Source organism: Telmatherina bonti (genome assembly GCF_933228915.1).
Source record: "Telmatherina bonti genome assembly, chromosome: 18".
Classification (NCBI taxonomy): domain Eukaryota; kingdom Metazoa; phylum Chordata; class Actinopteri; order Atheriniformes; family Telmatherinidae; genus Telmatherina; species Telmatherina bonti.
In genome coordinates this window covers 13,765,227-13,792,776 of record NC_136616.1, presented here as the reverse complement: position 1 = coordinate 13,792,776, position 27,550 = coordinate 13,765,227, and positions in this window count along the sequence as shown.

Here is a 27,550-nt window from a genome sequence, read left to right as displayed (position 1 = left end):
GACAAACTTAGTGATGTTGAGAGGAACAGTAGAAGCAGAGGAGCAGCCAGAGAAAAATAAAAAGAAGACTGAACGAAGAAGGACCAAGTGGACATCCATGAGAACATGGATAGGTGAGTGGGGTGTGGTCGAGGCATAACCCTCCTGAAACTACATTAATCTATCAACTTAATTTCTTCCTCATTCTGATACTCAGTTTGACCCAAGCGGCAACCTCCAGCCCTTAAAAGTTAAGGCTATGCTAAGTGCCAAAAACTGCAGATCACTCCTCATTCACTAAGTGCTCCAAAACAGTGAATCCACATAGATTCCCATGTTTTAAAGACCAACTTCATAGCAGAAATAAACATGTTTACAGCCTGGTACAATAAACCATTTTAGCTTTAATAGGTCAGATTTACCTTCTGGACAACTGTGTGGGGAGGTTATTCATTTTTTTTTTTCTAAGGCCTCAGTATAGAAGTAATTTAATCTCAAAATTCGTCTTAGTAAAGGGCGTGTCCTTTTGATTGACAGGTACCTGATATCCTGGTTTAAGAAGGAGGAATGTAGAATTACAGAGGTTTTTAGCTGGTTAACAGTGTTAGCTTTAGCCCGCTTACATCCATTAGCTGGTCAGCTCCTGTTTGCTTCAGGTTAGCTCAAATAGCTCTTAGCCACAGGCAGGTTGGAGTTTGCTAGATGGCAATCTTCCACCCCCACGCTCACATCCTCCCTCTCAGCTCTACCTCTTTACTGATTTTTGAATTTTCCAGGGGAGACGACTCGCGTGATGGTGTCAAGATGTCAACAGTGGTAACCACCCAATGAGCTTCAGTTTAGCTCTTCAGAAACCTACAGGCAAAGTCACGAAGGCTCTGTCCATCTTTTACATACAGTCTGTGATTTGACCATGTCTACATGATGAAATGCATCAAGTTGCTGCTGTTCAGTTGTAAACACAAACACCCCATCAGCCAGTGAGTTGAATGGATGTACCTAATAAAATGGCTAGCTAGTCTCAGCTAACACGGATGGCAAATCAAATATTGACTTACAAGATGTTAGAATGTAAAGACTGGTAAATGTCACAGGTTAAAAGATTACCAACTAACTTTGTTTTTATTTACATGAACCCTTCCCTCTAAAGGGGACAAGTGGGCAAGCAAAAAATCCCCCCGAAGAGCTAATCAGAGCCATTGCGTGACCTCACTGTGCCGGTCAAGGGTTCAGTTTTTCTCCTTTAATTTGTCACCAGCGTGTAGCTCTCCGACTAAAGCTAGTTTGACTCAGCCATTTGCTTCCAGACAGCGAAACCCTTTTAACGCTGGCTGCATAGGAAGAGACAGTGATGAGCAATGAAGGGTACAGTCGTGAAAAGGTTGGAACCTTTCTCACCAGCAGAGGTGCTCGATGGGTTACCTGGTTTCGCCACTGATTAGTTATATATAACAAGAAGCGTTTAATCCAGACAACGTAAAGTGTGCTCATGAAAATGATCAATAGCTTCTTTAGTCAGACTTCTTTTTGGACTATTTTTTAACTTCCAAGCCTGGATAAATGCAGAGTCACATCAGGAAGGTTGTTTAGTGTGGCGATCCTTCAGAGGAACAAGCCAAAAGGGAAACAACAACATGGTGCAGTTAACTAGAGTTATCTAGTTATCTGAGTGACTGTAGAGCTTTCATGGGTTTTAGTTGGCTGCTGTGAACTAGTGTTGCTGTTAAATTTTTTGACATGAGTCAATGCTGTTAAATGTTAGGAAGGGAAAGTGAGCAGCGGTCTTATGTGCTGAACATTCATCCATCCCGATCTCCTCATTGTGCAGACTTTCTCACCTTCTGTCATGAGTCACAGTACGGGGGAGGTGAGGAGGAAGGACCCAAACGGCAGATGCAGGAACTGGGATTTATTTTAAGAAGCTAAAGTTGCTGCAACGGCAAGAAAAATGAGAACTAAAACTGGCTAGTAAAACTAATACTACAGACAAACTTGTGAAGTGATGAAGCAATGACACAACAGCACAGGAGAGACAGGCTAAGGAGACTCGGGAGTGTTTTATTTGAAGGAGAAAATTACAAATGAAGAGCAGGTGTGGAAATCAGAACTGAGGACCTGGTGTGAGGAAAACAGGAGATCATTAACTAGATATACAAAGACACTACAAAATACAAAGACATAAAATATTTATATGCAATTAATGGGAACCTTGATTGCTGGGATGGGCTCCAGCTTCCCCAAACCTGAATTGGACTAAGCGGTTAAGACAATGGATAGATGGATAATGGAAAGCTCTTATTATATCCCTTCCAGGGGCTTTGTGCTTTTGCTGGTTTCTGAAACTGTTTGAATTAGCCAAAAGATCAAAAGTTGGTTTGGAAACTGGGAAATTGTAAATCAAATAAATATTGGTTGTTTTTTTGCAAACTGTTTCATCATCAGTAAACAAAGTATAATTTATCTTTCAGCAGGTGACAAAACAAACACAAGTAACATATCACATGTTCTGTTTCAATAAAGCTGAAAAGAACCCAAAACAAAACAATGCCAAACCAAATAATCAAAATAATTAAATAATCAAAACGCCTAAATAAGTAAAGAAATACGGAACAGTGCATCAGTAAAATACTTTGACAAAAAGGGGAAATGGTGATTGTGCTACATGTCCAATTTTCAAGCGACTGGACAAACACTGCAGCAGCCACCACTGAAGAAGAAGTCGACCTCCCACCACCTCCCACCTCTGGGTCTCACACAAATATAAATGTTAGTTTGACTACAGACCACCTGTTGAAAGTAAATTTCAGATAAGCTAAATTAGGTTGATCTAAAACTAGAGAAATCAAGTTTGTGTAGAACCTGAATGTTGCTGTGTTTTGTTGCCTAGCAACCAATTTAAATTTCATTGGACTAGGTTTTGAGGAAGTTGTAGCCTAGTGGTTTTTGAGGTTGGCTTGGGTCTGGAGTATCCAGTCCCTGGGCTTGCAATGGAGGGTAACCACCAGAACAAGCCCATTGAATTTAGCATCCACTTTCAAGCTGTTTGAGTTTACTTCCACAGAATAAAGTTCTCCCACTTTGGCTTTAGTTAAACTGGTGGGAACACTGCTGGATCGCCAGAAAGAAAATCAGGACTTGGAAACCAAAGAACAACACCAGAACCCAAAACCAGAAAAATGTTTGTCTGTCTGAAAGCACTGTTAGACTAACAGATCAAAAAACAAACCAAGAAACACAGAAGACACGACCTGAATTCCAGGAAGTCCAACATAAAAACCAAGGAACAGACTCAGGGAATAGAACACAGCTAAAAGCCGAAATCTAACAAGATCTGCTCACTCACAACAAATATGCTATTGAGCATCTGCTCAAAATATTGAAGCTGTCAAGATTTCACTGTACAATTATGATAAAAAAAAAAACAACTGTAAAACTATAAAAACTAGAGATTAAAACTGAATTGAGCAACAAAATTTGAGTACGAAAGTGACATAAAATGCCATCATCCAGCCTTACACTGCTTCTTCCTCTAAATAGATGTGTTCCCACTAGCAACAACCATGAATGGCTCACTGTGGCAAGAAAACAAATGTATGAGCATCGGAAATCAATTTCTTTTCAAACAGCAGCTACTTTGTTTTCACATCTTGGGCAAATGAATTAACAGTAAAAAAGGAAGATCAGTTCATTTAGAACAAATGACTGGAATCAATACAGCTTTCATTCAGGAGTTAAAGAGTCAAACATTAAATGGAATGAAGCAATGTTAGCAGACATTGCTATTATTACATTTTTTTTAAATAGTAAATTCCCAGTAACATGGAGAATAAATGACCATCTCTGTTTTCTAGATGCAAAGTTGCAACAGCTTGTTGAATATTTTACCAAGTGAAGCTGTTTTTTCTCCTGCAAGCTTGTGAACACAAGCCGTTGTTTTTGGTAGCACGCACGTTTTTGTTGACTGACACGTAGGTAACTGTGATTGGAAGGATCCACAAATACCGATGCGGACACACACACACATACGCAAACCAACACGTATGCGTACTGCCCTTTTCAATCAGCATCAACGCTGTTCATGCTCTGAATAAAAAGAGTGAGCTATTTTCATCTGACACCCCAGTGTGGCTCCCAAATCGCCCATGTTAACAGTAATTTGGACTGACAAATGTGAGTGTGTGTGCGCAGGTGTGTGGGTTAGACAGCAGGGGTGTGGGACAGTGGGGTCCTAACCTACAGCTGCTCACAGTGACAACAGCCTGTCTGACTTCATCACTGGTACACATGGATACATTTTATCTTAAAGCAGCTTGCCTTTCTTGCTGATGTGATTGGTTTTTACACAACTTGTGCGTTATCAGGTTGCTGTTGCACCTAAGAGGGCTTAAGTGTTAGAAAAAGCAACTTCAGTTTGCCATTAAAAATAATTATGGCATGGTGTATGGTTTTCCATCTCCTTCCAAAGATGCTTGTTTTAAAGCATTTCTTTCCTCTGAAGCATTTTGTCACAAAAGCTGTGTCCCAGTCAGTGTCTGCACCAAGCAGGAACCTCTGGTGTTTAAAAGTGAAGCCTGTGCAGAAGTGATAAAAACTGCAGTTCACCCCTCATCCACTAGGAGCTACGAAACAAAGCAAATCCCCATAGACTCCCATGTTAAAAAGACCAACTTCACATGTTAATAGACTGGTTCAAAAATCCATTTTAGGTTTAACAGGTCAGGTTTACCTTCATGACAACTGTGTGGGGAGTGAATTTTTTTTAGAAGTACTTTAATCTTGAAATTTTGCATAAATACGGGCGTGTCCTTTTGATTGACAGCTACCAGATATCCCGCTGCAGAAAGGCAGAGTGTAGCACAACTGCGGATTTTAGCCAGCCAATAGTGTGATTTAGCTTTGGCTGGCCTACTGTTGTTAGCTGGTTAGCTCTTGTTAGCTCCATGTTAGCTCTTAGCTACAGGCAGGTCAGAATTTGATGGATGTCAATCATACACACCCACACTCACACCCCCCCATCAGCGCTCCCTCTTTGCCCATTTTTTATTTTATTTTTTTTTTCAGGAGAGATGACACACATGACACTGCCAAGACAGTGACAGTGAGAACCACACAATGAGCTTCTATTTGGCTCGTCAGAAACCTACTTGTGATGTCACAGAGACTCTGTCTATCTTTTATATACATCAATCATCATCAATCCCGGTCCTCGAGGGCTGGTGTCCTACAGGTTTTCCAAGTGTCCCAGCTGCAACACACCTGAATCAAATCAATGTGCATTTAGTAGACAAGAGCAAAGCTTGTCTGAGACAGGAGTTTTCCAGCAGGGTCACTCGGAAAACCTGCAAAACACTGGCCCTCGAGGACCAGAACTGTCTATACCTGGTTCATGGTCTCCGAACTTCGAAGCCTGGATTCGTTGTCTACATAATAGTGACATGTCAAGTGCTATCCCAATTCGAAGGCTGCTTTGAATCCACCTTTCAATTCCACATGTTGGTCTGGCTCCAGATTAGCTTGAAACAAAGGCTACAAGCGCAGCATATTTTCTCCCAGAATTCATTGCTCACCTGAGAGAAACAAATGAGCAGCATTTGAGTTGATTATTGTTTACTAAACTGAAGTCAGCTTGACAGGATGAGCTCTCAGCCAGAGAAGAGAGCTTCACTGTGTTCTTAGCCTCAGTAGAGCTTGTCTGGGCCAGCTCCCTCACATGTTTGTAAGTTACACACTCAGGTTGTTGTTTCTCTTTCGGCTTGTCCCTTTGAAGGGGTCACCACAGCAAATCATTGCACAGTTGAATTGGCACATTTTACATCAGTTGCCCTTCCTGACTTCCAGGCTTAGAACCAGCTTCGGCTTAGAGGGCTTAGGACCGGCCCTCAGAGAACAACCTGAGCCACCTGCGCCACTGCCACCCCAATTTAGATACACAGGTACATGAAAATAAATAAATTTCCAATTTCTGGTTCCATTTCCTGTCATTTTTAAAAATATTTTTGTGTTTGTTTAGTAGAAGAATGGCATCACAAATTAGATAAACATGGCATATGCAATTGCGAGGCAACAGAAGACTGGTCTATGGATTTATGGGTAATTCTCAAACACTATGTGAGATGTCTCATTTCACAAACAGAAGCCTACTTCAGAGTGTGCAGACTACGTAGAACCCTCAGTAGCCTACGTAGTTTGCACACTTCGATGTGTTCGGACCCTGAATTGGGACACAGCTAAAGTCATCAGCTGGATTTCCATTGCATGCCATTCCATTTCCTATATTGCCAGTGGCTGTGAATCAGTGTAAGAAGTAGTTGTCTGTTACAGCTGGCTCAATAAGACTCCCACAGTGTGGTCAGTCTCACAACCGTAGCATTGCCCAGACCAGCATTTGTAGCTGTAATTTTGAGGGCCGCTCGAAACACACACACATATAGTGTCAACTTGCGGCAATAACAATACACACAATGCAAACTAGCGGTGGCTTCCAATAGTTTGACTAAGTATGAGCTAAAATGAGCCCATGTGGTCTGAACCTGTTCACCTGAAACTCAGAGGCAGATTTTCTGAGCAACAGATGTCAGAAAACACAGAAACACATCCTCTACAATCATCCTTAACACTGGCTACCCCCCTGGGATGTGTTTTAAGTCCCGTTCTCTTCTCATTGCTGACTTAAGACTGCTCTGCCACACAACAGGGTAAGTTTGTATATGACTAAACTCCCACAACGATGAGTTGGAGTTCAGGAAGAGAAAAACATCTGGAGAGTTGCTGCGAGGACAACCTCTGCATCGAAATGCAGAAAAAGCAGGAGATGATTGTGGACTACAGAGCAATCAGAACCATTTTACCAATAGAATAGCTGTTGATGCTGCTTCCACCCATAATTATCTGGGAATCCACTTCACTGGCCACCTCACCTGTGACAAGGACACTTTCTGTCTGGTGATGAAGGCCCACCAATGTCTGTTTGTCCTTCAATGGTTGAAGCAAGTCAGTCCTGACAAACTTCTACTGGCTTACTGTGGAAACTTCCTGTGTGGTTCGGCCGCTGCTCAGATCCAGACAGAAAGGTTCTGCAGAGAGATGTGAAGCCTGCACAGAACATCACCAGCAGCAGCCTGTCAACAGTGTGTGACATTTACAGCAGCAGGAGAAAAACCTCCTGCATTGTGAAGGACACCTCCCACCCTGCTCACAGTCTGGTTGTTTTCCTCCAGTCATCACCAGGCTGAGCCAATAACACCCGGCTGCAGCCTGGAGAATGGGGCAGGGCTGGATATTGGGCAGGGTTGGATGTCAAAAGTCTGTGGTTTGGGTTAGGGTAAGAGTTAGAGTTAGGGTTAATCCAATCAAACTGTTGGATATTGGGCGGAGGTGGACGTCCAATGGGTGTGGTTGGATGTCAAATGGGCAGAGTTGGATGTAAATGGGCAGAGTTGGATGTAAATGGGTGTAGTTAGAGTTAGAGTTAGAGTTAGGGTTAATCCAATCAAAATGTTGAGGGGGCGGGGTTGGACGTCCAACCCAATATATCCAGAGCCCAATATCCAGCTCTGCCTCATTCTCCAGGCTGCAGCCAAGACCCTCTCGGCTGAGCAGGAGTTTCTACCCTGATGCTGTAAGATTCAACCAGGTCACCAGGCCACCATTCTGTGCATCATACCACCTTGTTCTACATGCTGCAATATATGAACTTGATGATAATTCTGTGCAGTAACTCACCATATCACCTGACATGAGCAATAATCTGTTTAAATCTGAATATGTCACTCAATACTTTATAATTTCTTTATTTTTTATTTCTCATTTCAGTATTTATTATTCTTTTTTTTCCTTCTTTGATACATTGGTTGATTTTTTTTTCTCATTTATACCATTGATCCTGTGGTTGTGTAAATTCCCCTCATGTCAAATGTACAGAATGTGTATTACCTTCATATGTTGTCTGTTTTACATCCCTCCATCTTCAGCGATATACCACCTGTGTCATCCAAAACTCTGCTTGACTTTTCCAGTGTTTCGTCTGGTTGCCTGCAGCCTTCTCTGATTCTTTCCTTTCTGACTGAAATCCACAGACCACGCAGCAGGGATACAAACACATTGATGTATCCCTGCTTGTGTTGCAAATTGTTGACATCCGTCAGGACTCCACTCACACTGAGAGGGTCATCAACTAGTGGAAAACCCTAAATTGAGTTGAGTAGAGCCAGAAAGGTATAGTGGGAAAGTACAACTAGTAATGAGTACTGTTGCTGACCATGTCCATCCCTTTAGCATATTCTGATGGAAACTTCCTGCAGGATAATGCACCATGTCACAAACCCACATCATCTCCATCTGGTTTCTTGACAATAAAAGTGACCTTCAATCTTCCCACAGTGGGAGATTCTCATCATGGATGTGCAGTCAACAGATCTGCAGCAACTGTGTGATGCTGTCTTGTTAATTTAGAGGAAAATCTCTGACAGAAAATCTTTTACTTTTAATTTTGGTAATTATCAGTGGTGTAGTGTTCCATCAAGAAGTGGGTACACTCATAAATTTTTGTCCTTGTTTTAAAAACAGAAAAAAGTAGCCCAGAAAAACTGTTTCAGAAAAAGTGACATGTAAGACTCGATTTAGTTTACTTATAAAATCCATCAGTATATTTGCTCATTGTCACAAAATTTCTGCTCTTCGGTTTCAGGGAGGAAAAGTTATGAAAGGACTAAACCAATACTGGCTTACAGACTAGTGAGATACAGGCTCATAGACATATACACATTGCTTTATTTTGTCTATGTTCAGGCTAAAGTTAAAGGATCTGTTAACTAACTGCACCAGTGTAGCATACTGGTAACCTTATCTGAGCTGCTGGGCGATGTAGCTACATGTGTCAGGAAGTTTATAACTGTAAAAGCAACATCCCGGGGAGTTTAGAAATGGGAATACTCACTGAAATGGTCAGAACACACTATACCCGCGTATACCCTGGACTACTTCACTGGTAATTAATTACTACACTTCAACAACTGAATTTTCTCAGGTTTTTCGGGGAAATAGGCTGCTTTAACACATTTTTTATGCATCTGATTTTTTATTGCCACATTTTTATTTGTTTAAAAATGTATTTCTTATTTATTTTTTAACCCCCAAACAACCCCATTTTTCCTAGAAGTCGTTTTCTCTTCACAGCTCTTCTGTGTGTCTTTTCTTTCTTCTACTTGTGAACATTTTACACTCACACATCTCTGGCCCCACACACACCACCATGCTCCTCTGCTGGCAACAAAACACCACTGCAGCGCTCTGCAGGAGAGCTCCTTCAGAAACATTACTGACAACCGGGGTCACAACACACTCCAGTCAGGTACTCGTCTCAACAGGAATCAGTTGGAACAGTAGTTCTTCTATGAAAGATGACACAGCTGTGTCTCTCTGTCTGTGAACACATTACAGCACGCTGCTGGGCTCCTTTTGACTTCCAGCCCAAGACAAACGGAGACAACGCATGGCCTAAAGAGCATGTTTGGTGTCTGACGATTTCATGTTGACTGACCTCCAGTGCTGACTGGCCCTGCGTACAGCTTCCTTTTCAGAGATAAGCAGTCTGTGAGTGGCTTGAAGGACACCAGCTGGTAAGACGCTGGTACATACACTCCGTTACTGAAGCCTTTTCTGCCTTCCATCGGCTTGACTATTCAACATATTATTGTCAAGTCTTATTTTTGAATAGTGTGTTTTCCCCACCAGCCATGAACTACTGTCAATATAGTCATTATTTAGTTAAATAAGCCTTGAGTTGGACATAGTCATGTGTGGGTATGTTGTGTCTTTCCCCTGAGCTGAGCTGCGCTGTGACATTATACATTAAAGTAGAACATGCAGCTCCACCTCTAGGCTTTAACAATCCTTCCATGGATGGCTTGCCTTGATATCTTTGCAATTTAAATCTGATTTAATTCTTAAAACAAAGGAACTGAGGCTAGATGGATAAAATTGCATTATGTGCCTTAATCTTCTATAAACCTAAGATCTCTCCATTGTGGGGATGTGAGAATTGAAATGGCCAAATTGTTCCAAATTGACCACTTTGAAGACCTTGATCGACCTGAATTTGTTCTGCTCCACTTTGTCAGTATGTACAGGCCTTAGATTCAGACGATGGCTCATGCTGCATGTTTGATATAAATATTCTTTTAAGGATGAGGATGAGGAGGTGCAATTGAGGCAGAAGGTGTAGGATAGGGTTGTTTCCTGTCATTGCCATAGCAGTGGTGCTATTTGAGTTTTATGGCATTATTTTACTGAGCAGTACGGGTAAAATGAGAGCAAGAGGAGCAGAGGAGGTAAAGACTGGAACAAACAGATGGGACCTCATAAGATCTGGACAGGTGAGAAAGAAGAGGGCATCACATCAGAGATAACTCAGCTTTCCACAGTATTGGAAGTGTCTTGTCACACAGCAGGAGCAGAAACTCAGACATAACATATAACATATACAGGCAGCTGAAATGAGTTTCCTCCACAGGGTGGCTGGACGCTCCCTTAGAGTTAGGGTGAGGAGCTCCATAATCCAGGAGGGGCTCAGAGTAGAGACGCTGCTCCTCCGCATCGAGAGGAACCAGTTGAGGTGGTTTGGGCATCTGGTCCGGATGCCTCCTGGATGCCTCCCTGGTGAGGTGTTCCAGGCACGTCCCTTTGGGAGGAGACACGCTGGAGGGATTATGTCTCTCGACTGGCCTGGGAACGCCTCGGGATCCCCCACCAAGTTGGCAAATTTGGCTGGGGAGAGGGAAGTCCGGGCTCCCCTGCTTAGGCTGCTGCCCCCGCGACCCGACCCCAGATAAAGAGGCAGAAAATGGATGGATGGATGGATGGATGGATGGATGGATGGATGGATGGCATATACAGTTTGTCTTGATGTCAAAATTCCTGAGAGGTTTTGCTCCATATTGACATGAAGCATCACACAGTTGCTGCATATCCACAATGAGAATCTCCCATTCAATCACATCCCAAAGTTGTTCTGTTGGATGTAGATCTGATCGAATGGAGGCCGTTGGAGTACAGTAAACTCATCCTCATGTTGACGAAAGCATTTGAAGATGTTTGGAGCTTTGTGGCCCTGCGATGGACTGGCGAGCTGTCCAGGGTGTGCCCTGCCTGTCGCCCAGGGCCGGCTGGGATGGGCTCCAGCTTCCCCGCGACCCTGAATTGGATTAAGCGGTTTGGAAAATGGATGGATGGCTGGAGCTTTGTGACAAGATTATATCCTGCTGGAAGTATTAATCAGAAGATGCTGCACTGTGCTCATAAAGGGATGGAGATGGTCAGAACACACAAATGTAGGCTGTGGTGTTCAGTTGGTATTAAGGGGAAAAGTGCCAAGACATTATCTTCCACACCATTACACTACCAGCAGTCTATGCTGTTAATACAAGGCAGGATGGATTCATGTTTATGTTGTTTACACCAAATTCTGATGCTCCTATGTGAATGCCATCCATCTATTTTCTTAACCGCTTGGTCCAATTACGGGTCGCGGGAAGCCGGAGCCTGTCCCAGCAATCATTTGGCGAGAGGCAGGTTACACCCTGGGGAGATTGCCAGTCCATCACAGACTATCTGAATGTTGCAGCTGAAATAGAGACTCAGGCAAGGCAATGTTCATCCATTTTCTGTTGTTTCGCTTTGGTGAGTGTGTGTGAATTGTAGCCTCAGTTTTCTGTTCTTAGCTGACCGGAGTGGCATCTGGTTTGGTCGTCTGTTGCTGTAGACCATCTGCTTCAAGGTTGGACATTCTATCTTGTATACCCACATACCTAGAAACTAGCTGTGTATGAAAATCCCAGTAGATCAACAGCTTTTGAAATACTCAGATCAACCACCAAGCTATGATCACTGAAATCCCCTTTCTTCTTATTCTGATGCTCAGTTTGATACTCCAGAAAGTTGTCTTGACCACGTCTACATGTCTAAATGGACTGATTTACTCCTATGTTATTGGCTGATTAGCAGTTGATGTTAACAAGTTGTTGAACAGGTGTGCCTGAAGTAGCCAATGAGTGCAGTGTGCAAAAAAAGTTTAACACAGAAAATGCCAACTTTTCATGTTCTTTTCTGCTTTATTACTAACATATCCACCAATATTAACAAAATAGCTCCTTCTTTGGAAGCGTATTACACTTTTTCCTGTATGTTTGACATCTTGCCTGCGTATGAATCAGTTGCCCTTTTTACCAAAATATCAGCGGAAAAGGGAAGTAGCATTCATTTTTGGTAATCAGAGGGTGAGGACTCTGAAACAATTCACCAGTCTGGAGATGGTGAAAGGAGTGGTGGGAAAGACAATACATAAAGAAGGAAAGGAATAAAATAAAATCAACGGGGACCTTTCTGTGAGGATATGCAGTTTTCTTTGTATAAGCAAGTTCTCTTCAGGTACTCTGAATTTCCCCCCCAAGACTTGCTGTGACCAAGAACTGGAATCTATGGTATGGAAAATGAACTAATGAATAAATTAAAGTTAACTTTATTAGACAAATTTGATTTTTTTTTCAACCCTACATAATCAATTTTCCTTCTTGTTCTGATCAATTATATATTACAAGTCAAATTAAGTAATTTAAAAAAAAAAAAATCATATTTCAATTTTGGCTCCTTTTATCTTTGGATCAAACTTCAGGCCTTTTTGCATGAAATGACATTTCCATTGCCTAAAATTTACTGACCATTTATTGGTTTTACCCACGAAGCGTCATTATTCTCTACTTACAAAGTAGTTATTTGTTTTTTTATTCTATTTTTTTTAATGGAGTATTCTTTTTTTTTTTTTGTAATGTCAAAAGTTTGCACTAAAACATACATTTTTACTTGTTCTAACTAACTGAGAAATTTAATTTACTTTTGTGGAAATTATCAAAAACATTTAAAATGTGGGAAATCATCTATCTATGAAGTGAACAACTTAAGACATATGGCATGCTATGCTAGGATAATGATCTTTTTTTCCCCCTTTTTCTTTTAATTGAGTATCGTTAAGAAAATCAAATAACCATTTATTGGTGTGTTATGTTTTTTTTTCTTTTTAGAAAGGGGCAGATATCGCAAGAAATTTTGTTTTGTTTTGTACTGTAAAGTCTTGTTGTACCTTTTGTACGATAAATAAAACAGAAAAAACAGATCGAACGAACGAACAAACGAACTGTACAAAAATTAATAAATAAAATGAACAATACATAAAATGAACAACCCACCCCTCTTGTGTTTGTCATTATTTGATTGACCGGGCCCAGAATTTGTCCTACACCAGGCACTGCAAGAAAAAAGGAGGGATGAGTTATCAGGCGGCGCTGCTCCGGTAGCGGGTGACACAGCCCAGACATCATCAACTTGGAAGAGGATATGAGTATAATACTGGGTAGGAAAAGTAAAGATATGTCCACACTAATGTTCATCAACTCCTGAGTAGTCTGCCAAAGAAAGCATCTGAGAAATCCCTGCTGTTAACTGGCACCATTGCTTGGTCCTTCCTGATTACCTATTTCAGCTGATTTGATTGACTTTGCTCCTTCATTCTTGCAAAAGTGATTCCTGGTTCTGAAAAAGTTAGTGGTGTTAGCTTGCGTTAGCTAGTTCCAGAGAGTGTTGCTAACGGTGGTTGTGTCTCCATTCAGAAATTAAGGTGCAAAGAAAAGAAAAAAGGACATCAGAAGTTATTTTAGAGTAAATCAAGTTTAACTCACAAAGAAATTATTTTCCAATTGTAATTTCTAAAAATGAATCAAATAAACAAACAATAAAAAAAACAAAACAATAGTCATTAAGCTAAAAACTTGTCTCCTTCAGGTGCAGGTGTCCTACAGGTTTTCTAACTGTCCCTGCTGGAACACACCAGACAAAGACAAGTTATGCAAATGTCTGCTAAATACACACTGATTTGAATCAGGTGTGTTTGTCTCTTGAAATATATATATTGAAAAGTACTATGTTGTAGAAAAAGAATAAACCTAATGAAAATTGTTGGATTGATGATGATGATGACACGCTGAAGCAGCACAGACAAGTGTTTCTGTAGCAAAACAGCATGAGGTTGCTGGGTTTCATCCACAGGGGCTCTGCCAGGAACTGGAGGGCAACCACTGACATGTGCTGGTTTGAGTCCAGCTGCATTGACTAACCAATGCACGGGTGGGCGGACAAATATAGTTGTTGTTGATATCAAGCCAAGACCAGAGCTAATGTGCAAAAAAATGTAAGTATGAATGGAAAATATCGTTTCAAAGTCAGCTCCAACTGAAAACCAAGCATAAACAGAGCCACAGCAACAAAACTTTTTAAGTACCCTACTGGTTAAACTGGAATGTCACCAAGGTTGGCATCGGTGGGGAGCTTCACTGAAGGACTTCTGGACTTTAAATATTGTAATTGTAACCTGGGTGTATAATTTGCAGATTCTCCTAATGTAAAGAGATGCCAATAATTATAGATAATCTTATTTATTTTCTAAGAAATGCTGAAAATGATCCAGTTATTGTGATTAGTAATGTCACAACCCAATAAAAGTGTAAAAATGACATTAGCAGTCTTTTCTGTTTCTATTGTAATATCAAAACGATGAGGAGAAAGCATGGAGGAAGCGTTATTGTCAAGGATTTGTGGAAGTGTGGGGATCAAGTTGCAGCACAGAGAGGCAGGAGGCAGATGATTTGCATGAACATGATTTAATCCAAAAGCTTTACTGAAGAAAAAACATCACAGGTCACTACAGACAAACAAAGACAATAAACCAGTAACTGAGATCAGAAACCAAGGAGGATAAATACAGCGAAAACAGGTGAAATGAATCAGTAAAACAAACCAGATGAGCGAATGAACAGGAAGCAAAACTGGCAGAAATACACAAAGGAGCTAAACTACAAAATATAACAGGAAACCGTAATTAAAGAGACAACACAAACTTCACATCATGACAATTATGGTGATGAAAAATATACACAATATTGATATGTTTAAAGAGAAATCAGTTGATTGTGCATTACTATTTATTGCAAGGCTAATATGAAATATAAATAATTGAAAGAAATGCTTAAAGAATAATGATACAATATAAAACAATACATTACTGACTAAAATGATAAAAAAACAACAACATAGAAATAGGTCTGTTAAATTAAACGTTAAAATTTCTTAAACTGAATATAATTTAATAAATAATAATGATATATTATTTATGATAAAACCTTGTGCTCAACAACCTGCATTTAAACAGCAGAATATTAAAATACAACTTCGTCAATACGAACATTATCGGCAGCATGATGACCAAATATCTGATTGGCTATCCTAATCACATGACACAAATAATACAGAAGGAAAGCTGGACTGGATTTCACACATAAACTCCCAGAAGTGAAAACAAGTTGCACGTTCTGTATTATTACTGTGGTATCTCATTCATTCATTCATTCATTCATTCATTTTCCGAACCGCTTATTCCAATTCAGGGTCGCGGGGAAGCTGGAGCCTATCCCAGCCGGCTTTGGGTGACAGGCAGGGTACACCCTGGACAGCTCGCCAGTCCATCGCAGACTGTGGTATCTCAATATTTTAAAAAGTATCAAATACAATTTTTGACTAGGATATATTGACGTATTGACTCCAGAGTATCAATAACAATCATCTTGAGAAGCTGTTTAGCTAGCTGTATGACTCTGCACAGCAGCTAGCTGTTGTGCTCATTCAGCTAACTAAAAAGGGAAAAGTTAAAGCCTTTCAGAGACATCTATGCGATGAGTGTTTCATATTTGACAAACAGACTGATGTAAACCTCACAATTGTTGTAAAGCTTAATGGAAAATTAGCTACAAGCTGCGTTAGAGACCCAAACAGTCATTCCACATGCTGACTTTGGAAACCCAAATTAGCTTTGACTTACTTCATAAGTTAGTTTGTGCCATACATTTGCCTCTGAAGGTCTGGGATATGAAAACGAGAGCTGGAATAAAAAATTAGTCCTTCCGGAAAGCATCGTCCTCTTTAAGTGACATAAGAAGAGTGAAAAGATCCGTGCAAAACAAAAGAAGTGAACATCTGAACAATGATGGTATGTTAGTTCATTTCATCCCACGCTGTCTTAACTCTGGCTGGTGAAAAAAGAAAAAAAGAGTTTTATTTGCTTTTTTGTTTTAAAGAATATCTTTTTAAGAGCACATCCAATTCCTCTCATTACTATCACAGCAGTAGGTCGTCTTATTGCAAGGCTGGCTTTGACAGCGAGGAAGGACATTTACATCCATGAAAGGCTCTCTGTAGTCCATCAATTTGCTCTCTTTGCTCTTTCAGCTTCCTCTCCCTCTTGACCTTTCAGGGAGACCTTTAATCAAAGCGAAGTTACAGCTCCCCAGAGTTATTCCTAACTACCAAATCACACATCCTGACAGTGCTGCAGGGATCTGGTGGGTCTGAAAAGTCGGTTTCTTCCTCCAAATCCTGCAGCAGCGTTTTCAATTATGCATGTTTATTTTCCCGCTTGATAGAGATGACACTGCCACCAGCGACTCGGGATGTGATTCAGTCTCATACACAATTCTTCAAGGACTTAGCGGTGAAACAAGAGCAAACAAGGAAAAAACATCATACGCTGTAAATGATGCAGGAACCCCTCGGTGTGACTACGCCAGCGTAAAATGCATCACAGCTCCAGCTTATTGGAACCCAGTGGGGCAGAAGCTAAAATCCGACATCAGAATTTAGATCACTGTGCATTCATCCTCAATACATTTGCATTGTTTATATTATCCAGGCAGTTTCAGGATACTTTAAAGAAACCCAATGGGTTGGCTGTACACAAGCCCACCATCTAATCATCCGACAGAACATCGTAGACGATGCCGTTATGCTGCAAATCTTTTTGTCTTTGATTGATTTGTTGTTTATTAGCTGGCCTGTCAGTCTCCTTGGATACAAATATTTGAGCTGACTACATTTCTGCCCCTCGTAGGTTTCTGAAGAGATGGCTGGAAGCTTCCACAGACACCATCTTGGCAGCGTCATCCATGTTGTCACACCTGAAAAATATAAAAATATGCAAAGAGGTGGGGCTGAGAGAGGGCTTGTGAGTGTGTGTTGGTGTGCGTGTGTGTTAGGCTGCCTGCAGCTAAGAGCTAACCTAGAGGTGGGTGGGCTAAAGCTAAATGCGGTTATGCTACACTCTGCTGTCTTGTTACTGATATTGAATATCTGTCAATCAAAAGAACACACCCACAATTATACGGGTTTCTGCATTAAATAGCAGCACACTCGCACAAAGTTTTCATTAAAATAAACACTGACATCATTACCAATACCAATATCTATATCAATACTTTTTTTTATCGCTTTAAGGAAAATCACAATTGTTCAGTGTGCATTAAAGAGGCATTATGTAACTTTTTGACCTTAGAACTTCGTGTTCCAGACTTGGTGGATGACACAGTGACATCTATCATGTACATGTCTACAGCCGCTACTGCTCAGCAGTGTTCTGATGCTGAGAAACCACGCCATACCACTTATACATCCAAGGCGTGACGTGAGTTTTATTTTTTCTTCACGGTATAATAAGGAACTGGCTGTTTTGAACACACAACGCCGTTGATTCAACAAAGAAATGCAAGAATATTAAAAGAGAGAAAGAGCCAATACAAACTCCGAGCTTTCTGTAGCTAAGAGCTAACCGAGCTAACCCTGAGATAACAAAAGCAAACCAGCTAACGGAGGTATGCGGGCTAAAGCTAAGTCATGTTGTTAACTGGCTAAAAACCGGGGTTCTATGTTCTTCTTACTTGAAGGGGGAAAGCTGGTACCTGTCAATCAAAAGGACACGCCCCTAAATATACTGAACTTTGAGATTAAATTACTTTTAAATGGGCGAGTTAGAAAATAATTCACTCCCCCCACAGTTGTCATGAAGGTAAAACTGACCTATTAAACCGAAAATGGATTTTTGTACCAGGCTGTAAACATGTTTATTTCTACTGTGAAGTTGGTCTTTTTAACATGGGAGTCTATGGGGATTTGCTCTGTTTTGCAGTCCCTAGTGGATGAAGGGGGAACTGCAGTTATATGCACTTCCGCATGGGCTTTAATTTTTAGCGCCGAAGGCTCTGTCCATCTTTCATATACGGTCTATGGTTGAATCTGAACTCTGAGCTGTTAATCCCCTGTGATTTGGATGGTGATCCAGCTTCCCAACACCAGTTTTAAGTTCTTCTTGTGTAATTTCTCATGCTGCGGGACACCTGTTAAGTTGTTGTCCCTTGTCCAGCTGCAACCAATGAGAGAGGGTACTGACCATGGAATCCTGCAAAGGGCAACTCCATAGTCTGCATGCATGGAACTACACTGCATTTTATGCTACTCTGCTATTTTGTTTTAAGGCTAATCAAATAATAAAAAGGAATAAATTAATACACATAACAGATTAAAACAAACAAACAAACAAAAAAACTGTCCAGTTCAACTTCACATTTACTGGACAGCATTCTCTGCAATGTTTCTCTGATCCTCCTCTCCAGGCTGTCTCCCACTTCCAGCTATTGCATAAGACCCTTTTCACATCCACATCACACGTCCACCAGAAACCAACCCCTTATTTTGATGGCTTGCTGGACATGTATTGGAGGAACTTACACCTGCCCCAGAACAACACAAGCTGCTCATGAATGGTAACACATTCACTGGGGATAAACTGCCTTTCTTTTTTCTTTTTTTTTTTTTCTTTTTTTTTAAATTGTCCAGGAAACTGTACCACATGTACATTGATTCTGCCATGTGGTCTGTTTCCATCTGCAGAGCCCTGGTCCTGGTCATCAAACCGTATGGTGCAGCGGATATCCTCACATATCCTGAGTCCCATGGTTGCCGTAATTGGATTTAGCAGTGGATCCAAAAACAGCTTTGGCAAGGTCACATCTAAACACTTCTTCCTCTTCCCCCCTGCAAGGACAGTCAAAACCAATAAAACTATGCTTTATCAATGCTTCTCCACTCTTCTGCTTGTGCTGTGGCTCCTTCTCAGTGATTATAGGTTGGATCTGACATTGGCTGGGACATGACAGTGACCCCTAGAGTCCCCCAGAACACCAGTGTTTTCTTGTGTTCATGACAGACATTTATTTGAGTGTCTAGGGCATCCACACAAGCAGGCGTTCATGATGCAAAATATTCTACTTATGATTGATATTAAGATTTCTTTTTCTTTTGGTTTTGTTTTGTTTTTTTTGTTTTTTTTTTTAAACTAAACCGAATACAGTTTCATTTCATGTTTCACTTCTGTGATTTTATGAGATAAAGATATCTCTGGGCAAATGTATTTCACGTCAGTATAATCCAAACAAAAAATTCACTGCAAACTGCTTTCATTAACACAAATGTACTTTAATCAAACAGTAAATATAATCAACAATGCATATTAGTGAAACCTCTCAGGAAAATATAACCATTAACAAATTATACACACAGCAATAAGGGGTCAAACAAAAGGAACAATAAACTCATGGTACCATACTGAAAAGAAAAAGTTTGGTTTCGCTTACCCCTACCCCATTTTCTTCATATGTTCTGATTGAAAACAAAACCACCTCTCTTGGGCTAACTACCATTAGCTTGTTTAACAGAGTGAGTGACAGCAAGTACAGTCAATCACTTTGCAAGAAACGCAAGAGCAAAGCCAATCAGAACAGTTTTACCCTTGAAAGCCCAATCCATGAAAAATGGTATAAAAAGTTCATTTAAAAAAAGGGATCTTTACTTTGCCCTTAAACTAAATTTAATTTTAAGAAACAATTAAGAATGTTTAGGGGGATATTAACCATTTATTACCATGCAATATGCCTAAATTATTTTAGTGTGATCCGCTGCTTTCTGTAGCTATTAGGGGACAGAAGACAAGTATCAGACTGTGTTCAACAGGATTTTGATTTGAAGTTTTTACCATTAAAATGTCTCAGAAGATGTATGTTTCAATTAAGCTGTTACGGCCCAACTCTGCTAGGCCAAATGGGCCTAACAAAAGGAATAACTGTGACAAAATGTTGAAAGATGGACCAACACAGATTTATTATCACGCTAAGAGATGAGATATAGAAAAATAAATAGATAAAAATGTAAATAAAGGAGTTGGGATTTACAATGGTCCTTAAAACAATAAAATGCCAAAATCAGCCAGTAAAAGGAAAACAGAAAAACAGGCCGGCAACAGGTAGATATTTACCAACAAAAGCAGCACCAATAACAGCCAAAAATGAAAAATACAAATAAATGGTATTCAACACTATACCATTGGCCAATCCCAACTCCACAGTAATAAAACTATCAGAAAGAGAAGCCATTAGGGCTTTACAACGACCATAAAACAAAACTTATCTGTTTAACTGTAGCTCAAAGGTGACCACCAAAACAATAAAAATAAAGAACTAAAAACCAAAGAACTAAACTGGGGAAAACAAATCATTCATTCATTCATTATCTAAACCGCTTAATCCAATTCAGGGTCGTGGGGAAGCTGGAGCTGGCTTTGGGCGAAAGGCAGCGTACAACCTGGACAGCTCGCCACTCCATCGCAGGGCGGAAAAACAAATCTTCACTCGTAATCAAACAATCGTCACAGTCAAAACACACAAGCAAGCTGAGGGCAGACTGCTACTGAGCAAGCAGTTGCCTCTGATTGAAGGCTTACAGGTATCTTTTATTTCCAGGCAGTTGGTAGAGCCAACAGTGATTGGAGCGCCAATTGTCCTTTGAGAAGGGTGGAGATGAAGGTGTGACCATATGAACCAATCCCAGCCAGGACAGTGAGGAGAGATTTGAATGAGCAAATGGATCACAAGTGTAAACTATGAGGAAATGAGCAGGTAGCCGTAACATATGCATACGTTTGACGTTATTGAGTTCGGGAGATCAAAAGGCAGGATGTATACTGTAGAAGTGAAGCTGCAGACAGAGGCAGATTTCTTCTGTGCAATAAAATATGATAGCGACATAACCCAGGAGTTGCTAGATATTGGTGGGGAAGCCTCCATACCATCCAGACCCAATTCTAATCCTGTGGATGAACCTTTTCCATGTATCTATTGGTAAAATAACTATTGATCTAGGTGTTGGTCCTGGACAGCTCCTCAGAATATCATGACTTCTTGTTCTGTCATGGATACTCATTCCATTTTTTCTTTCAAAGCTGTGAGTTTTAGGTAAGAAAATTGTGTGCAAAGCCCAGCTGCAAAGCGTTCCTTCAGTGTCACATGATAAATAAATCAGATGCTGATACTATCTGATGATCAGGTATTGTTTTGCCATTTTACGGGTTTAAATGCAGGTTATTTGTCCCCACCAGCTGATGATCGGGAACAAGAACTCTCCTACTCCCATCATGACCTTTTGGGTGGTTGCCAGAGAATTTCCCATATTTTAAAATCCAGAACTTGACAAGTACACACGCTGCATACACAAGCGGGATGGGACAAGGTAACAAGCATGTACAGAACAACCAGAATTAACTTACAGTGGAAAGAACATTTCATGACAGGGAAATTAATCAGTTTTGATGTAAAATGGGAATAAACCAGCCACTTACTTGAGAACCAAGTTTAAGATCGAATTGTCATTTTTTCCATTTGAAATTGGTCATTTTTAATCTCTTTAAAGCAGATTTACCTTTTATTCGGATTTAAGAAGAAGCAAAACTCATGTAAACTTGGCCAATATTACCAAAATCAGCTGCCGTTCCCATGGTGCACATGGAGATGATAGTTCTAACATCATTTATTCACCAAAACTAACAATGAAAGATGGAAAAAATTGTGCCTGATTTGATAAGTCCCAATTTCCGTTATGACATTCAAATAGTTGGATGAGAATCCGATGCAAACCAGCATGGATCCTTCCTGCCCCGTGTCACTGCTTCAGACAGCTGTGGTTGAATTGTTTGGACTTTCATGACACAGTTTGCCCCTTAGTACTAACTGAGCATGGCTAAACCACTACAGCCAAAATACCGTTTGAGACCATGTTCACTTTACTCGAATGGCCAGATCTGAATCGCACACAGCACCTTTAGGACAGGATGGGAGCTTCTCATCATGGATGTGCAGCCGATAAATCTTCAGCTACTGCGTGATGCGATCATGTCAATATTGAGAAAGATGCAGTGAAAGGTTTCCAATACCTCATTGAATCTGAAACATCAAGAAATAATTCAGTTTAGAAGGTAAAAGGGGTCCAGCTCAGTAGCACGGTGGACCTGAAAAGGTAAAGGATCATTATGACACCAACGTATTCTTGAAGCTGATGTTTTTGTTGTGAGTGCTGTTCTGCATTAAAAAAATTAAAGACAACTTTGAATGAATGTATACAGGTGTGTGTCTAAATTTCGGATTGGTTCTGGATTTGTAATTAAACTCGATCACTTTATGTAACTTTCAAGACCGTTGAGAAAAAAACCCTGTTTTATCAGCCCTGCGGTAAAAACGTCAAAAAATTCTTTTTTGAATGATTATTATTTTCCTCTTCCTTCAAAAGGGAAACCCAGCGACAGTTTCATGAGGGAAGGTGTGGATCTGAGAGTTGTTTGTGAAAACGTGGGGGAGGAAAAGTGGGGTGACGCGGTGGGAGTAGCATTAGTCATCACTGCTGAGATGTTTGCAGTCTATGTGTGTACGGGGATTTCACTCAGTCTGCTTGTATTGGTTTTTACAGCACCAAGCTCACATTTACCTTCCATTCCATCATTTCCTTTTATTCTTTCTGTTGTTTCTGCACCAGATGAAACTACATGATCACAATGCAGAACCATGCACCACTACCCTAAATATGGAGTTACGTAACGCATTTTCCTCAACGTATACTGTCCGTCTTCCAGTAAGATTCATTCCAGAGGACTGGAGGAAGAAAGGAAGAGAGAGTCATGTTGGGATGCGTGAGTGATTTAACATGGTTTGACTTTAGGATGCTTTGTCATCACTGCAGGGAAGACAGCAGAAGTGTGTGTGCTGCAGCAATAGAGTCAGACAGGCAGAGGAGGGGAGAGTGAGACAGACCAGCTTTCTGCTACAAAGCATGTCAAAATAGCAGCATGGAACAGCTCATCGTTACCCATGGTGCTTTGCTGCAAAGATGAATGAAAGTGCACGTAGATAGGGAGTCAATGAAAATACACACACACACACACATCTATATTGGAACCGTGTGGAGTGATTCATGCACAATGGCGTCCACAAAACAAGCAAGCCAAGATGCTGAGGGCAGTCTGTCTGTCTGTCTGTGTGTGTGTGTGTGTGTGTGTGTGTGTGTGTGTGTTTGAAATAAAAAGCTAACCTCCTTTGATTTTGACCTGTTGGCTTCTGCTTCCAAATGTAAAAACTGATGGAGGTAGAGCAGAAAGAAGAGAAGAAAAAGAGGCAATTTTGTGCGAAAGGTAGGTGTAGTTCAGGATGCGTGAGACAAATCTGCAGTTTCTGGTGCTGGAGTTGAGACTCAACATTGTGAGCCTTTTTACTCCACACATGGTGGACTTTGGTTGGCGTCATGCATAGATTTATCATGGAAAACATTGGAACATGCAGCGTCTATGGGAGGCAGCATGTGTATGTGCCGGTGTAGCATTAGGTTGTTAACAGCAGGGTGTGTCCGAGAGCTTGGTAATAAGATTTCAGAAATATTGGCATTTAACCTATTTTGAATTTACCAAGTGTAAAAGTGAGTCTTGCTGGGGTTTAGTAAGCTTTCATACCGCTGCTTATACTGAAATATTAGTCCCATTAATGTCACTGCACCACCTTAACTGCTCATTTAAGGTAACTTTACGTACATGTAACAGGCCGAGCAGTGAAGAACAGTCAGGCACAAGTTTAAAGTAAAAAAAAAAAAAAAGATAGGGGTTTTATCGTGGCCTAACAAAAAGAAAAAGCCATTTTAACTTCAATGAATAAATTAAAATTAAAAGAGGTCAAAGTAACAAAACTATACTCAAAGAACTTGTAACAGAAGTAATGAACTCAAGCAAACAAAATGAAACAGCAAGCACGAGCCAGCCCTTAGCTGCTGGCAAATACACAATATGATATTCAGAACTGTCAATTTGATTGTTTTTTATGCACATAAATATGAAAATCATAGTGTTCCTTTAACCTTATAAAGAACAACTTATGTATGTTAAAGTGCTGCATTTCATCCTCTGAAACTGCCAGACTGCACCACTCGACGTCTTCACCTCTTTAATTCTAAATAAAAGTTAAAACCACTTTAAAGAGATGAAAAATGACCGTGTAAACGTGTAATTCTGAATGAAAATGACCATTTGGGATTAAACCTAATTCTCCTGCCTCCCTTCTCCAGTACTTTATGTCCCTTCTTCTCCTCAGCTGATGTAAAAAGTGAAATACTACGCTTGTGTCAAGCTGTTTCCTTAAGCAATAAAATCAAAACTGAAACAAAAACGGTTCTTATTAAGTAGTTTTCCATGGTAACTGAGAAGAAAAGCACCAGAAAATGTAGTTTGTTTATTTACTGGAAGACTTTAGTTTGTCACATCTGTCCCTTGTCCCATCAGAACCTTTCCCAACCCCTTGATCTAAAGCAGAATTAAGTGAAGGCAAATAGTGTTTCCATGTAAACTTCAATGATGTGCAGCAGTATATGAAGTCAAATAAAATGGTTGGAATGCAGGGCCTGGCTTGTGAATGGGTGGGTCTTGCCCAAGCAGCAACCTCTGGTGGTCAAAAGTGTAGTCTATGTGGAAGTGTCAAAAATTGCAGTCCCCCCTTCATCCACTAGGGGCTCCAAAACAGAGCAAATCCCCATAGACTCCCATGTTAAAAAGACCAACTTCACAGCAGAAATAAATATTTTTACAGCCTGATACAAAAATCCATTTTAGGTTTAATAGGTTAGGATTACCTTCATGACAACTAGAATTGATCTTTGGCACATTTGGCATATTTTGGATCTCAATGAGATTTTAAGTAGAGCTACAATATGCAAGAAGCAAAAAGGGGGAGTGTGACAAAAAGCAGTTTGAAAAAGAAATTTATTGAAAATAACAATAAAACTGTTCATCAGCTGATAAAAAATTTAAGACTTCAGGCTATAAAAGCCAAAATCTGCTCAAAATTCTCATTTTCTGTCAGGCTTTCACATGGTCATGCCCACCTGATGGCTAATGTTAAGAAGCTTTCTTTTCTTGAAAGTGGTCGGATCATCGAGCTGCATAAGCAAGGCCTCTTGATGCGTGCCATTGCTGCTGAGGTTGGACGCAGGTCATTCTAAATTTTTTTAACGATCCTGAGCACCATGAAACAAAAAGTCAAGTGGTAGAGCCAAAAATTTACACCTGAGCTGAGCCTGAGGATCCGATTGGCTGCTTGTCAAGACACAGGGCGGTCCTCGACCCAACTTAAGACCCTTACTGGTGCCGACTGTAGCTCAATAACCATCAGACGGCATCTGTGGGAAAAGGGTTTCAAAAACAAACAACAAACTCAAAGACCTTGTTTCCTTCAATGCCACAAAACTTCCTGTTTCCACTTCGCCAGGGAGTATTCAAGATGGGACATTGAACGGTGGAAAAAGGTTTAATTCTCTGATTAGAAAAAGTTTAACCTTGATGGTCCAGATGGCTTCCAAAGTCACTGGCAAGACAAGGAGATCCCACCTGAGATGTTTTCTACCCAGCAAAGTGGAGGGGGGTCCATCATGATCTGGGGTGTTTTTCATTCAGCGGAGCACTGGAGCTTCAGGTGGTGCAGGGTCGTCAGACGGCGGCTGGTTACGTGCAGATGTTGCAGCGGACATCCCTCATGACTGAGGGCCTCGTCTGTGTGTTAACAGTTGGGCTTTTCAACAGGGCAACGCTGCAGTTGTCAATGCTGGCTTGATGAAGGACTTTTTAAGGGAGAACAACATCAGTCTTTTTGGACCATCCTGCATGTTCCCCTGAATCAAACCCCATAGAGAACATCTGGGGATGGATGGCAAGGGAAGTTTATCAAAATGATCATTAGTTCCAGACAGTTGATGTCCTTCCTGAAGCCATCTCCACCACTTGGAGCAATGTGCCCACCAGCCTCCTGGAAACATTCGCATCAACCATGCCGAAGCAAATTTTTGAAGTGATTCACAAGAATGGTGGAGCCACTCGTTACTGAGTCCTACTGAGAAATATTTTGGTTCTGGTTTGGAGAGTTTTGTGTTATTTTTTGGTCATAAACTTTTGATCTGCTGATGAACAGCCTATTTCAGTTTAATTGTTGTTTTTAAGAAATTACTTTTTCAAAGTGCTTTTTGTCACACTCCACCTTTTTGCTTTTGCATATTGTAGCTCTACTTAAAATCTCATTGAGATCCAAATATGCAAAAGGTATATTATTGCAATTTTTCAACTGGTCTTGTTTGATTTTGATCCAGTATTGCAAAAATTAGAGACATCTTGTCTCAGAAAGATGCAGAAAAACTAGTCCATGCCTTTGTTACTTCAAGATTGGATTATTGCATTTGCTTATATATGTTCCCTCCCAAATGTGCCCTAAAAGTGCCCTACTTGTGGTTCCAGGGGTCTCTAAGAGTACGATGGGAGGAAAGTGCCCTACTTGTGGTTCCAGGGGTCTCTAAGAGTACGATGGGAGGAAGAGCATTCAGCTGTCAGGCTCCTCTCCTATGGAACCAGCTCCCAGTCTGGGTTCAGACACTCTCTCTCTACCTTTTTAAGCTCAGGCTTTAAACTTTCCTTTTTCCTTGAATCTTATAGTTCGGGTGTCTAGCCATCTCTTATTTATGCTGCCATGGGCTTAGACTGCTGAGAGACGTCCCATGATGCAATGCACACTTCCTTTTCATCTCTCTGCTCCTCATCTTCCATGTAGAAACATATGACAGTGTTGACATCATTAACATATTTCTCCTCTTTCTGCAGGTCCTCCTTGTTGAAAGTTGCAGTACATGTTGGTCTCTCTTTTATGTCCTCTCCCCGCCAACCGGTCCAGGCAGATGGACATCTATGGAAGTAAATCTGTTCCACAAGATTTTGAATTTTATAAGCCTTTGAATTTGAAGCACAAACTTTTATGCAGCAAATTAACACATCTGAAATTTATTCATCTGAATTAAATGCATCAATTTGCTAATCGTTTATTTTCGCTATGTTTTCAAAGTTTTAAAATTCAAGACTCAAAATTCGAAGAACAAAATTCCAAGTTAAAATATTCACACTCCCAAATTTGAACAGGCAAAATTTGGTGGTTAAAATTTGCTGTCAGAAAATTGTTCCACTGGGATAACTAGTCAGTTCAAGATAACATCAAACTGGTATTCAGCCAATCACGTCACACTCCGTCGGTCACCTGACTCAGACATTTTTTTATATTCGGAAGTAGCAGAGACAAAATTGATATTGTTTACGCTGTTTATCTTCGAATTTTGAGTCTTGGATTTTGAAACTCTGAAAACATGGTCGTGAAAAAAAAACAATTAGAAAATTGATGCATTTAATTCAGATTAATAAATTTCAGATATGTTAATCTACTGCATAAAATTTTGGTGCTTGAAATTCAAAGGCTTG